This window comes from Vipera berus, assembly GCF_964194415.1.
Source record: "Vipera berus genome assembly, chromosome: 1".
Lineage (NCBI taxonomy): Eukaryota > Metazoa > Chordata > Lepidosauria > Squamata > Viperidae > Vipera > Vipera berus.
The window spans coordinates 105,401,236-105,414,076 of NC_138202.1; the positions used below are offsets into that span (position 1 = coordinate 105,401,236).

At 39.6% G+C, this 12,841-nt stretch overlaps 2 protein-coding genes across 3 annotated transcripts in view; one reads left to right on the plus strand and one right to left on the minus strand.

Annotated features, from left to right (window-relative positions):
- Positions 1 to 12,841, plus strand: part of TMEM86A (transmembrane protein 86A) — a 41,686-nt gene that overhangs the window by 17,709 nt on the left and 11,136 nt on the right. The gene's annotated exons all lie outside the window — the stretch shown is intronic.
- IGSF22 (immunoglobulin superfamily member 22) overlaps positions 11,978 to 12,841 on the minus strand; it is a 60,052-nt gene continuing 59,188 nt past the window's right edge. The window contains exon 22 of one of the 2 annotated variants that reach the window (XM_081312527.1): positions 11,978 to 11,994. The gene's annotated coding sequence lies outside the window, so the exon portion shown is untranslated. Of the gene's footprint in view, positions 11,995 to 12,707; positions 12,825 to 12,841 lie in introns of those variants that run through there. The other variant, XM_081312526.1, reaches the window with a different exon arrangement.

Consider the following 12,841-nt stretch of genomic DNA (forward strand, 5'->3'; position numbering starts at 1 on the left):
TTGCTGCTACTTGGCCTAGAGATTAGAGAAGCCAATTCTTCCAAATGTTTAGTTTTAAATGTGGTTGCATTCATTTCAATGACCCCAAAGGACAACACCTATCATGTTGTCCTTGACAATGGGTTATCACATCCTTACTACATTTTACATGCGGATATTTTTTAAAGCTTGATTTATATATATATCTCAAAAAAATAAAGGGAACACTTAAACAACACAATGTACTGTATTTAATAGTAGGATGTCTTATTTTCTGTTCCCTTTATTTTTTTGAGCTGTGTCTGTGTGTGTGTGTGTGTGTGTGTGTGTGTGTGTGTGTATGCTGAACTGGATGGTTTCTTAGGATGGTGGAACACAGCCCCCATTCAAAACACACTCCCACCCACTCAGAACACAGCTAAGCCCCCACCCAATCAGAGCACACCTCCACCCCATCAGAACACAGCCAAGCCTCCACCCACAGAACACACCCCCTCTGGCAGTTTAAAAAAGAAAAAACAGCCACTATCACACACTTCTCCCAGAAGAACGAAGCTGAAGTCACCAGCCTGAGGATGATGGATGAGATTTCGTCGAAAAGTTGCCCTGATACCTCCAATTTTACGTGGGAAAAAACTTGAATGACCAAAGATCTACATACATACATACATACATACATACATACATACATACATACATAAAAGGTAAAGGTAAAGGTTCCCCCGCACATGCGTGCTAGTCGTTTCCGACTCTAGGGGCCGGTGCTCATCTCCGTTTCAAAGCCGAAGAGCCAGCGCTTGTCCGAGGACGTCTCCGTGGTCATGTGGCCGGCATGACTAGACGCCAAAGGCGCACGGAACGCTGTTACCTTCCCACCGGAGTGGTCCCTATTTTTCTACTTGCATTTTTTACGTGCTTTCGAACTGCTAGGTTGGCAGAAGCTGGGACGAGTAACAGGCGCTCACTCTGTTACGCGGCACTCGGGATTTGACCCGCCAAACTGCCGACCTTCTGATCGACAAGCTCAGTGTCCTAACCCACTGAGCCACCGCGTCCCTTACATACATACATACATACATACATACATACATACGCAGCATTTATTTGCCACTAGGTGAAGGGCAGATTCTAGGGGAAGACTTTTTTGGTCACATCATATGCCATGATTATGAAAGTCAGATCCATTGATGTAAACTGCTGGATTTCTCTGCAAACTTTAGCTTACATGTCTGGACATTGTTTTAACTCTGGACCACAATTTAAGCTGGGTTTTGATCATCTTTTTTCCTAAATGTAGGACCTTGGTGAATGGTTTTCTGTTCAGTTGCATTACAAGGTCAGGTCAATATTTTTTAATTTAGTTGAGGAAGATATTACTATGAATGGCATTGATTGTCTAGAAACTTGCTATTTTCAGTTTGTCCTTGAGATGTTCTGTTTACTTGAACTAGACAAATCATAATCAGAACATGCTTCTGAGATGTTTGAAACATTTGATTTAGAAATAAAATTGGTAATCTGCCCGAAATATAGCCAAGATCCAACATTTAATCTTATAGAAATGTCCTTTCTATGCCTATTTTTGTCTTTTTGTTAATGCTTTAAAAACCAACAATTTTCATCTCAGGAGCTAACAGCATAAATTGTATGAGTCAGTCTAATGCATTTTTAAAATTATATTACAGAATTTTTGAAGACAATTCAAAGAAATAAGAGTTTTTTATCCTCTCTATGGGAAAGGTAGCTTGCTGCAATCTTAAATAAACCCTAATTTCCCATTAACACAGTATAACACAGCCACTGTTTTTAAATTGTTATAGTCCTCTAAATATTTTGCCTGCAGAAAACGTCAGGTAGCAGAAGATAGAAAAATAGACTGGCAAAGAGAGCTGCATATTCATCTAGGAAATTCCTCTGGATCCTTATGTTAAGCCATTAGTTCTTGAATCAATACAGATTAATAATTTATTGTCTTGTAAAATGTGGGTCATCTATTTTACTACAGGTGTAATGTAAACTTTATTCCATCCATGGTGAATTTTTGTATCTTTCAAGTATGGGTCAAGTTTTGTTTCTCTCAGCTTTAATTTCTTTTATACCCTTTCTATCCCAATACTTTAGTACAATAAAAACTTTAGTAAAGTTTGAGCATATTTTTAAAAATAAATATGATGTTTTGCAAGCCTAAACAAGAAACTCAGAGAATAAAGCACCAGCAACCTCTACCACCCGAGCTACAGATATTTTCCACAGCTACATTTTTCAGTTATAACGCTTTCTGTCCAGTGCTTGGACCTGTACATTTTTATCCCAGGGTAAGTCTGAATGAGTCAAAAGATGCTAGGTTTCTCTCATGCCTTAACAGCAAGCCAGATGAATTAATTTCTAAGCTAGTTAAATAGATTTCTGTAATGTAGGGTGAGGCTACTGTTGTCAAGATCAACATAGTTCTATTAAGGATCATACCTATTTTTCACTACAGCCCCTAATGTGGACACTGTAGGTAGTGACTTATTTAAGCTCCAGTGTACCAGATTGTTCCTGTATTCTGAAAATCCACATTCACTGAGACAGAGGTAAAGTTCTAAACTACCATTCTTAGTGTTAAGGAATTTGTTGTGCAGAGGTCTCCTTGTGCTACCAAAGAGTTGCACAGACAAGGAAGGGTACTGAAAGCAGTAAGAGTCACACAGTAACCACAAGAGTACACTGAGTTGTAAAAGCAAAAAGTAGTTTACTTTTGAGGTGGTGTAAAAACAAAAATGCATAGTCAAAAATAAACAGTCCAAGTAGCAATCCAAAATACAAAGTCTTCTTACCGGTCCAGAGGTCAATACACAGATCAGGTTTTTCACAGTAAGAGAGAGAGCCATCCGATCTCTATTTAAACCCCTCCACCACTTCCCCAGGCTGTTTGTTGTTGAGCAGCTTCTTTCAGATATCCAGCTGAAGACTTGTTTCCTTGTACAAGTAGTTCTTACTTAATAATGCTATTGAGGTCAGCAACTCCAGTGGTAAGTGAAGTCATTAAGTGAAACATCATGCGACTGCTCCATTTAGTAACAGCAGTCCTGTTTTAAGGTGTTAAATCAGACATGTCAAACTCTGACGTCATATGACGTCGCACAACATATCGGAACTTTTTCCCCATTGCCGACAATGGTGTGGGTGCGGTTTCCTTGTGATGCGTCCAGCCCACGGGCCGGCAGTTTGACACCCCTGTGTTAAATGAATCGCCCATGGTGATTAAGTCAGACATCACATGACTGCAACTTGCAACCTCCTGCTGGCTTTCCCATTGTTTATGCTTGTTGGTAGCCAACTGGGAAAGTCATGAACAGGTGATCATGAGACACTGCAACTGTTGTAAATGGAATGCAATGGTTGCTAAGTGTCGTATTTTAAATCCAACATTTCTGATATTTCCTTTTGGAACAATTTGGAACAATTCTGCCCTCATGACTGTCCTTCACACTTTTGAAGATGGCTGTCCTGTCTCCCCATACCCAACATTTCCAGTAACTTTTTATCTTCCAGGTGCCTTATCACCTTGGTTGCTCTCTTCTGGACCTGCTCCGTCAGTATCTTTGCTGAAATGCAATGCCATAACTGGCCCCATTATTCTAATTTCAGTCTGACCAATACAGATTAGAAAGGAGTGATAGCTTTGATACAAATATTAGTATCTTAGCAAGCAAGTAAACTGAACACTTAAATATTTCTTGCCATGCAGTTCAACAAAAATGAATATTTGTTGCATGTTTCTCAAGGTTGACTCAGCCTTCCATCCTTCCGAGGTAGGTAAAATGAGGACCCAGATTGTTGGGGGCAATAAGCTGACTTTGTAATAATGCCGTTTGGGTGTGTGTGTGTGAAAGCCCTAATAAGCAGGCATATACATAGGATGAAGGCTACTGCTAAGCTTGTAAGCCGCCCTGAGTCTTCGGAGAAGGGCGGGATATAAATGGAATTAAAATAAAAATAAAAATAAATAAATAACTTGCTTTCTTGGTCTTGAAACTGATAAATGGATAATTCTGCTACAGGTAAAACTTAATTTCAGATATGTGTTTCTATGCAAAAGAAGTAATTCCAGGAAGAATAGCCAACATTTTTTTTTGGTGGTTGGTTTTTTTTTTGCCTCTTTTCTAGCTTTTTCTTAAAACTGTTACAGTGTTGTGTATGGAATGGTTGGAAAATGACATAAAATCACAATATGTAATACATAAGTCAATTAGACTCCTTCTCTAGGACAGCACCTGATTCCCAGAATGATTGATGCAGCTTCTGGAATCCCCCACAAATGATACTAAATTGAGTTTTTTAGTGGGATGGAAGAAACCAGGAACCAATCCCTTCTCTTTCACCTGACAGAAAGAAAGGTTAAAAAAATGAAACCCAAATGGGGTCTTGCCCTTTGAACATCACAAGCACCTTCTCACCCTTGCTCCTTAGAAAGCAAGATTTAAATATATTGGTAGCCATTCCCTTATTACTGGAGGAAGGAACCTGCTTTCTGTTAAAAAACAAACAAACATCTATCTGCTCCTGAAATAATAGGACAGGATGGCAGCAGTCTGCTACATGCACTCTTCACAATGGCTATAACTATGGTTACAGATGGTAATTTAGAGCCTCTGCTTGTTTATCTGTGGCCTCCTTGGCCTCTGGGAGGAAGAGAGGCCAGTGCACTGTGGAACTGCCCAAAACCAACTAGAGGGACTGAGATTCATTTTTCTGATAAAGGCTACATATGTAAGCAGGGAAAATCAAATGTTGATTGTGCAGGGCTTATGAAACATCGTGACGTGATAGTGTGCCTAAATTCCCTCCTTTGCACAATTAAAATGCAGGGGTACTGAATTTGCTTGCATCCATGAACTGATGTCCTTATCGTCATGGGGGATTGGAATGCTAAAGTAGGAAGCCAAAAGATAAGCGGAATAACAGGCAAGTTTGGCCTTGGAGTACAAAATGAAGCAGGGCACAGGCTGACAGAATTTTGTCAAGGGAATACGATGGTCATAGCAAACACTCTTTTCCAACAACCCAAGAGACGGCTCTACACATGGACATCACCAAACGGTCAACATAGAAATCAGATTGACTATGTGCTCTGCAGCCAAAGATGGAGAAGCTCTATACAATCAGTAAAAACAAGACCAGGAGCTCATTGTGGCTCAGACCATGAGCTTCTCATTGCAAAGTTTAGGCTTAAACTGAAGAAAGTAGGGGAAAGCACTAGGCCACTCAGGTATGAATTAAATCATATCCCTATTGAATATACAGTGGAGGTGACAAATAGATTTAAGGAATTAGATTTGATAGACAGAGTGCCTGAAGAACTATGGACAGAGGCTTGACTACTTACTACATTCCAGGCAGGAGGCTCATGGTATTGCTAGTTAAAGGTAAAGGTAAAGGTTCCCCCGCACATGCGTGCTAGTTACTCCCCCTCAGTTGTTTAAATCAGAATTCCTATTGCCTGTATCTACTACCTACTTCAGGCATCTAGCATTTGAGAAGGGTGTGCACATATCACTGTATGTTGTTTACATAACAGAGTTGAATGGCCATGCGGTCTATATCCTTTTCCTGAACTCTACTCTACTGCCAATGATTTCCTCTCAGCATTGTTTTACTCACAATTTGTGCTTAATCTATGCCCAAAACTCTTTTTAAGGAATAGTGCCTGCAGCGCATTGCATGTGGAATATTTCTTCCAAGTCACCTTCACCTTCCAAGTGAAGCTATACTTTCTGTTCTTTGTCCGGGTGATTTCATGGGTAGGAAATTTACCTTTGTTTTTTTCTTTCCTAGCTAGTTTCAAATTTGCTTCTTGATAGTTCATAATCCTCCTTGACTTGACCATAGGGGGAATCCTTATTTCCCTTATTTCTCATTTAGGCTGTTTATTTTACTTTCAAAAAGCTACCTTGAAAATTGTTCTGAAATTTCAAGTAGCAAAAAAAAGCCAAACATAAATTGTGCTCTGGCATATATTGTACGAACTAACCCTTTAGGTACCGTATTTTCCAGCGTATAAGATGACTCGGCGTATAAGACGACCCCCAACTTTTGGGAAGATTTTCAAGATTTTTCGTCTTATACACCGGAAAATTCTTACATGCCAGTTGCCAAGTGTCCGACACAAGCCTGATTCAGCCCCGTCTGATGCAGATGGTGCAAAGCCTCCCTTTTGAAGCCCAAAGGGGCTTTTCCTTCCACCCACCCTTTGGAATAAACGCAAGAGCTGCGTTCACAAGACGCGCTCTTCCAAGCCAGACTCTGCAAACGGCACGCCAGAAGCCGCAACCACTGCGGGAACTCCGAGTCCCCGCCTTTTGGCAGCCTGCACAGCTGAGCGCAATCCGGCTTTGAGAGCGGATTTGCATACGGAGCAGCCGCGTGTCTGGAGCCAAGCCCTGCCCAGGAGGCGGTCAGCCAGGCGGGCCCGGAAGACGCACTGGAGAGCCGGGCTTGGGGCGGCCATGCGAGGCCGGCTGGCGAGGGCTGCTGCGTGGTCTGCGGGTGAGAGGGGCGCCAGGCTGCCAAGTACCGCTGTCCAGACTGCCGGGAGAGATAGCGGGTAGCAGGGCACGCTCTGCTTATGCTCAGATGCCGCTTGGGTGAGGGGGAGGGGCTTCCTGCCGCTCCCGGGGTCTGGCATTTGCAAGGGGGAGGGGAAGGGGCTTAGAGGCTCTTGGGGGTGTGAAGGGAGAGTCACATTGGAGGGGGGACTGGACTAAGGAGGCTTGAAGTTGCTTTGGAAGAACGGGGACACTCGATTGATTTATGGTTTTTTTCCGGCGTATAAGACGACTGGGCATATAAGACGACCCCCCAACTTTTGAGAAGATGTTCATGGGTTAAAAAGTCATCTTATACGCCGGAAAATACGGTACCTTGTAAGGGCTCCCAATTTGTTTCTGAAGTCAGCCCCGGGTTTGATTTTAAATCTCAATAACCTAGATCAGGGGTAGGCAACCTTGGCTCCTTTATGACTCGTGGACTTCAACTCCCAGAATGGCTGGCTCAGGAATTCTGGGAGTTGAAGTCCACAAGTCATAAAAGAGCTAAGGTTGCCTACCCCTGACTAGGCTATCCAAAAGACCACCTATTTTCATATGAGATTGCTGGTAACCTATGATTTTCATTGGAGACCCTGTTACAATATATGCCTCATCAGCAAGGAGGCTGGGTCGTTATGTTGGCTTTGAAACGTCTTCAGAGTTGACTCATCCCTGTCTGCATTGGATTTATGCAGTAAAATAATCTGATTAAATGCACCCTGGGAAATTCTAGGGAGCAGGTCTCCTTAATTTCTTTCCCTTCCCAAATCCAGCTCCAGAATGTGCTGTATCTTATTTCCCCTGCTCCCAATGTGATCTTTCCTTCCTGGGAACCTACTACCTTACTGCAGTCTATCAATCACTTCCCCCTTCGTAGACACTTTTCATAACGCTATTTTTCATTTCACCATGTCTTTTTTTTCAGGCTTCCATGTATGGAGCCACTTTAAGAGTCTCATTAACTTTAATAAGTGGGCTTCTTGAAGCAGTGGAGGTCTGAAAAATGTCAGGCTAATTTAATGAGTAGCAGATTGATACTCTGCTTGCACAAGATCCATAGTACTCAGGGTTAGCCTCCCCCCCCCAAAAAAAAATCAAAGTGTACACAGTCCTAATAAGTTATAATCTGTATGTCTAAACTATACATAAATTTGGGAGGGAGGGACAAGAGTTTATAAGTGCTATTAATAGCAGAATTTATTTTACTCCAATAATATACCTGGGCTGCAAAACTCCAGATATTGAAGTAATATAATTCTTTGAATAGATGTATCAATCAACTGGGGATGCTAATATATAACTCTAAGGAATTTGTATCTCCTTTGATAGGCCGGGCCTTTTTTAATGCTGACTTGATTAATTTTCATTGACTTACTCATTTTCTGCACTTTATTGTTGTGCCAGGTTTCTTTTATTTTTCAATGCCGAATTAAAGCAAAGACAGGTTCAGTATGAAGGGTTTTAAGGGCCTGTTGCCAAGGGTTTAATTATATTTTTCTGGCAAATGTTCCCTGTTTACTCTTTCAAAAAGTCAGACTTTGTGGATATCAGCTCTGCAATTTCCCTCAGCTGAGGTGAGAAGCTCTGAGGTAATGCAAAAAGGCTCCTTTTGGTAAGAAAGGTCATCTTCGAGACAAATTTGGACATATATTTGATTTAAAAAAATATCATCACCTTATTACCTGGAAATTTTATACGATAGCAATTTGCATGTGATCCAGTGCCCTCTCTCAGATAATATTGATTATGTGAAGAAACTGCAGCAGTTCCTCATTACAATTAACAGACATGGACTGCATAATCTGAGGTTAATGTATACTGTATGACAATACAATGTTAGTTTGCTGTAGCTATGCTGCACTCTGGTAGCTAGATTTTCGCAACCCAGATTTTGTAATGCACGATTTTAATGAATTTCTTAATAAATATAAAAATGAAGCAAAAAGCAGAACCTGCAAATGTCATTTAAACAGTTCAAAGTAAGCTCTCTCTTTCTCTCAGACTCTAAATATTACAAACTATAAGACAGCATAGATATAAAAGAAATAAATACAGGGAAGAAGATTAAAAAGAAAGACATAAACAATGACATTTATCTAATTTACTACAATACAAGAATATAAGATCACACAGAATTATATTTATTTTTCCCTTATTGCTATAGAACCAATTCAAAAGCTGAGAATTGACAAATTTTATTAAATTACCCTTTAGACTTTGGGAAACAAATATCCTTGCAGAAGTATATAATGATTTTTTGGGGGCAGCATTGTTCAAGTACAATATAACCAAAGCTTCTGATTCATAGAATTAATTTCAAAGTTCTGAATATAATTTACCAGTATATATTAAACTTTTTTATTTCATTCCAAACATCTGCTCCATCACAGTGTTAATGTCAAATCAGAAAGGAGCATAGCCAAATCATGCATATTAAAGTGCCTTCAAATTTATTACATATCCAATGTAAGAAGGATGGTGACTAACACTAAATCTACCCCCTCCCCAATTTTTATTGAATTGATTTAGTCTTTAGCTCATAAGGAATATATTTGGTGTTAAATAGCGGGTTCTTTGGCGCAAGAATGAAGACGCGGAACGGAGTACAAGGTAACTCATAGTTTATTTCAAGCTGTAACTGTACTGGGGAAATGGCTGCAACTAGCCGCAATATATAGTCTAGCCCCTAGGCGGCAGCCAATAGGTTTGAATCAACCATTGCCTCCTGGAGATAGCCAATTGCAGCACAGGAGACTTGTAGTCTGGGTTGCTGGAGAGCCGTTAGCTGCTCCAGCAACCCACGTGGTATTCTTCAAGAGCCCAGTACATAACATTTGGTATTTATGAAAATTGGGACCATTGATTTCGTAAGGCAATACGCTCCAATTCATAATTTTAAATTTCTTGTAGGCTATCCAATTTTTTAAATTTTTTTTAGCTCAGATCTAATAGCCTTATTGTAATGCTGTACTGAGAGAAGAGTCAGAAGTGAAGAGGTAAATCATATAGATTGTATTAAAGCTTGCTTTGTAAATGAAGGTGATGAAATTAAACTGAGAACAGTAAGAAACAAATGAAGAGCGGTATGCTTGGGAAAAGGTCCAAGGTTTGCAAAGATACAGAAAATTCTTTTTAAAACACTCAGAAAGATAAAATCCACTCAACACAGCCCAGTTATTACCACTCATGTTTTTTTACTTTAAAATGTAGATTAAGTGTTGGAAAAGTAAAATGAAATATAGGAAGAATGAAATGACCTGTTTGGCAGGATGGGCTGGCTTTCACCTAAAAGCGGAGCATTCCATTTGGTGGAAGGAAAGATGGCAAGTCAATCAATCCTGCATCTTCCATCTGTTTGCCTCCATTCCTAAGCTTTCTCTATGTCAGTATTATTAGAATAAATATCTCTCTGTCACAGGGCCCCCATCCATAGAAAATACCCATTTTCAATGCAGCTACCACCATTTGCAGGTTGTAGAATCTCTTCTGATTAAATTGCATGAAAAAAAAGATGTGTTCTCATCCCTCTCTTTTAAACAAGCCGCCGAATGCATTATTTAAACATACTGATTTGAATGCTTTCCAGAACTTTTATAAATAGAAGCAGGATTTATTGTCACTGAATTAGAATGTGTGTTGATGGACAATGCCAGTTTAAATTTGTGAATCATGTCTCATATGAAATACTGAAAAATTTCTAAGTTCAGCAATACATTTTTTCGGGGGGAGACCAAGCAATACTAAAACAACTGCTTAGTAAACTTTTTTTCTAGTAGGCTATCTATCTTACAGCGTTTGTAGCAGATGTTATTGCTGTTGTAGAGATCAGTGTGAAATGATATATTTGTAAGTGCTAATAAAGGTGAATTGCTTTGGAGAAGCTATTGGATGAAACACGTTGTGCTATTTCTAAATATTTACACATTTATCCAGCTCACAGTAAAAAAAAAACCAGGTTCTTTGGCACGGACTTATTAAGGCTGATATTTTGGGCACTTATTGAAAATCAAATTCTAACCCATAGGCCTATAATTTCAGTGTCAAGAGTATAAATTTAAAACTGTCATAAGGATGATAGCTAACCAATAAAATATAATGAGGTAATGCAAATGCAGTGTTATTCATTGAAAATATAGAAGGTTTGGGACATAATTTGCCAAACTAATCATACTGATGGGTTTGCATAGAATCAACTTAGAAACGGGCCTGTCATGGAATCATGGATGTATTATAGCCATAATTAAGGCAAATGTTTATTTGGGTCATTCTGAATTTAAATTCCTAATCTTTGCAGCCTTAATCTTGCAAATTGATGATAAATGAGGTCAGTTCATTAACATTAGTTGTCATGTACCAGAAAAGTGCTAGGACTAACCATATTTCTAAAGCAATTAAAAAGAGATTGTAGAAAAGGTAAATTCACACAATTAAGGGAATTCACACTACCAGGAAATTTGATTCTATCTACCATCATGTTGAGAAATATTTATTGAATGACAGTGGATGAGTGGTTATAGCTGTGTAAGGATCTTGATGGTGGTAATGACCCATTTTGCACCATAACATTTGGCTGCAAAATAGCTGACTATTGCTAGTTTGTCTCCTTATTTTCAAGCAAACGTAAGTGCATTTCATCTCCATGCATTCAGTGGCATTACCACATCACTGGGCATACACTCTTGCTCACCTTGGAAGCCAAAGCAATTTAAAAAGAGTCATTCTGATCTCAGCTAAAAAACATTGTCTGCCCTTGATCTAGCCTAATATTCCCTAATCTAGTGCCCTACATGCTGACCAAAGAAATTAAAAGAGTAAAGGCTCACACATCTTGAAGGACCCCTTACACCTTAAAACTTTCCAAAATCCTTCCTTCCTATATATGTATATAAATAAATGAATGATGCCAGGAACCGACAATAAAGCAGCCTGTGCCCTGATACCACTATGGTTTTGGAAAATTACATTTGTTTGAACATGTATTAGTATATGCAGAGTAGAACGTACATTGTATATATGAGCGCATCTCTGTGTGTGAGAGAGAACTCATCTTCAGAACAACTAAGTACAAACACTAGTTCAGTGTACGCAGTGCTTTTTCTGTCATAGAACGCACCGGAACAGAGTTCTGGCACCTTTTTTCGATGAATTTTCCAAGTTTTAAAAGTAACTTTTGAAAATTTGACGTTTGGTCCACGTGGACTTGAATCACCCCGTCGAGCGTAGCAGGTCGGTGGCAAAATCATTAAAATGGTGCATGCGGGCTGCTTGTGTGTCGAGTCCGATGCATGTGTACTTCATCTGCTGTAGTTGTGATGGCACTGCTCGGCTTGTGGCACTGCTCGGCTTGTGACTGGTTGTGTGGTTGCGCGCCGAGTGCTTACTGCGGGCAGCGATTGTTATGTTTCGTTACACAACTGGCATGTGTGTAACAGTGATTGACTCCCTGTGAAAGGTAAGTAATTATTTTAAAAAATCATTGGTGAATTGAAAATCTTTTTGTAATGTTTAGTGTAAAATTTACTATGAACATTTGCCTTAAATACAATAGATTAAATTTATGTTCAGAACTGAATATATACTTTTTAAAATAAAAGATTAACAAGATGCAAGTTTGGTCACCTTTTTTCTTACAAAAAAAAGCACTGAGTATATGTAAAAATCCTAAGCATAATCAGACAGATGGATGATGTTGATACTTTGCAGGAAGTAAATCTCTGTTCTTGGCATGGAGAAGTTCTCAGGCTAAACAGCTGATGACATGTGGAGAGGGCAAAGGTATGGTACATATTTGGGCAAGGAAGAAATGTAGTAAAACTTTCAGCTTTTAACTTTTTTAAAATACAGAATTTGCATAGCAGTTTTAAACTCCAGTTTTGTTTTTGTAAGGACCCGCCTCAGCTAATCACCCAAGAAAGCAGAACTCTTGAAACAGGCATTATCTCAAAAGGAAACTTTTATTAGGGGGTTAGTGACAGTAGGGAAGTCAAGGCGAGAAATGGTATAGTTCAGGGGTAGGCAACCTCGGCTCTTTTATGACTCATGGACTTCAACTCCCAGAATTCCTGAGTCAGCTATGCTGATTCAGGAATTTTGGGAGTTGAAGTCCATGAGTCATAAAAGAGCCGAGGTTAAACCAGCAATATTCCTCCTTCCACCAGAGTCATAATGTTCATTTGAAATCCAGCCAATTCACAGGCGGTACAATGTGTGGGTACTTCTCCAGTTTAGTTTCTCTGATAAGGGAGACACATTCCTTTCTCAAGTGGACGGAGGCTGGAGAGGAAAAGTAG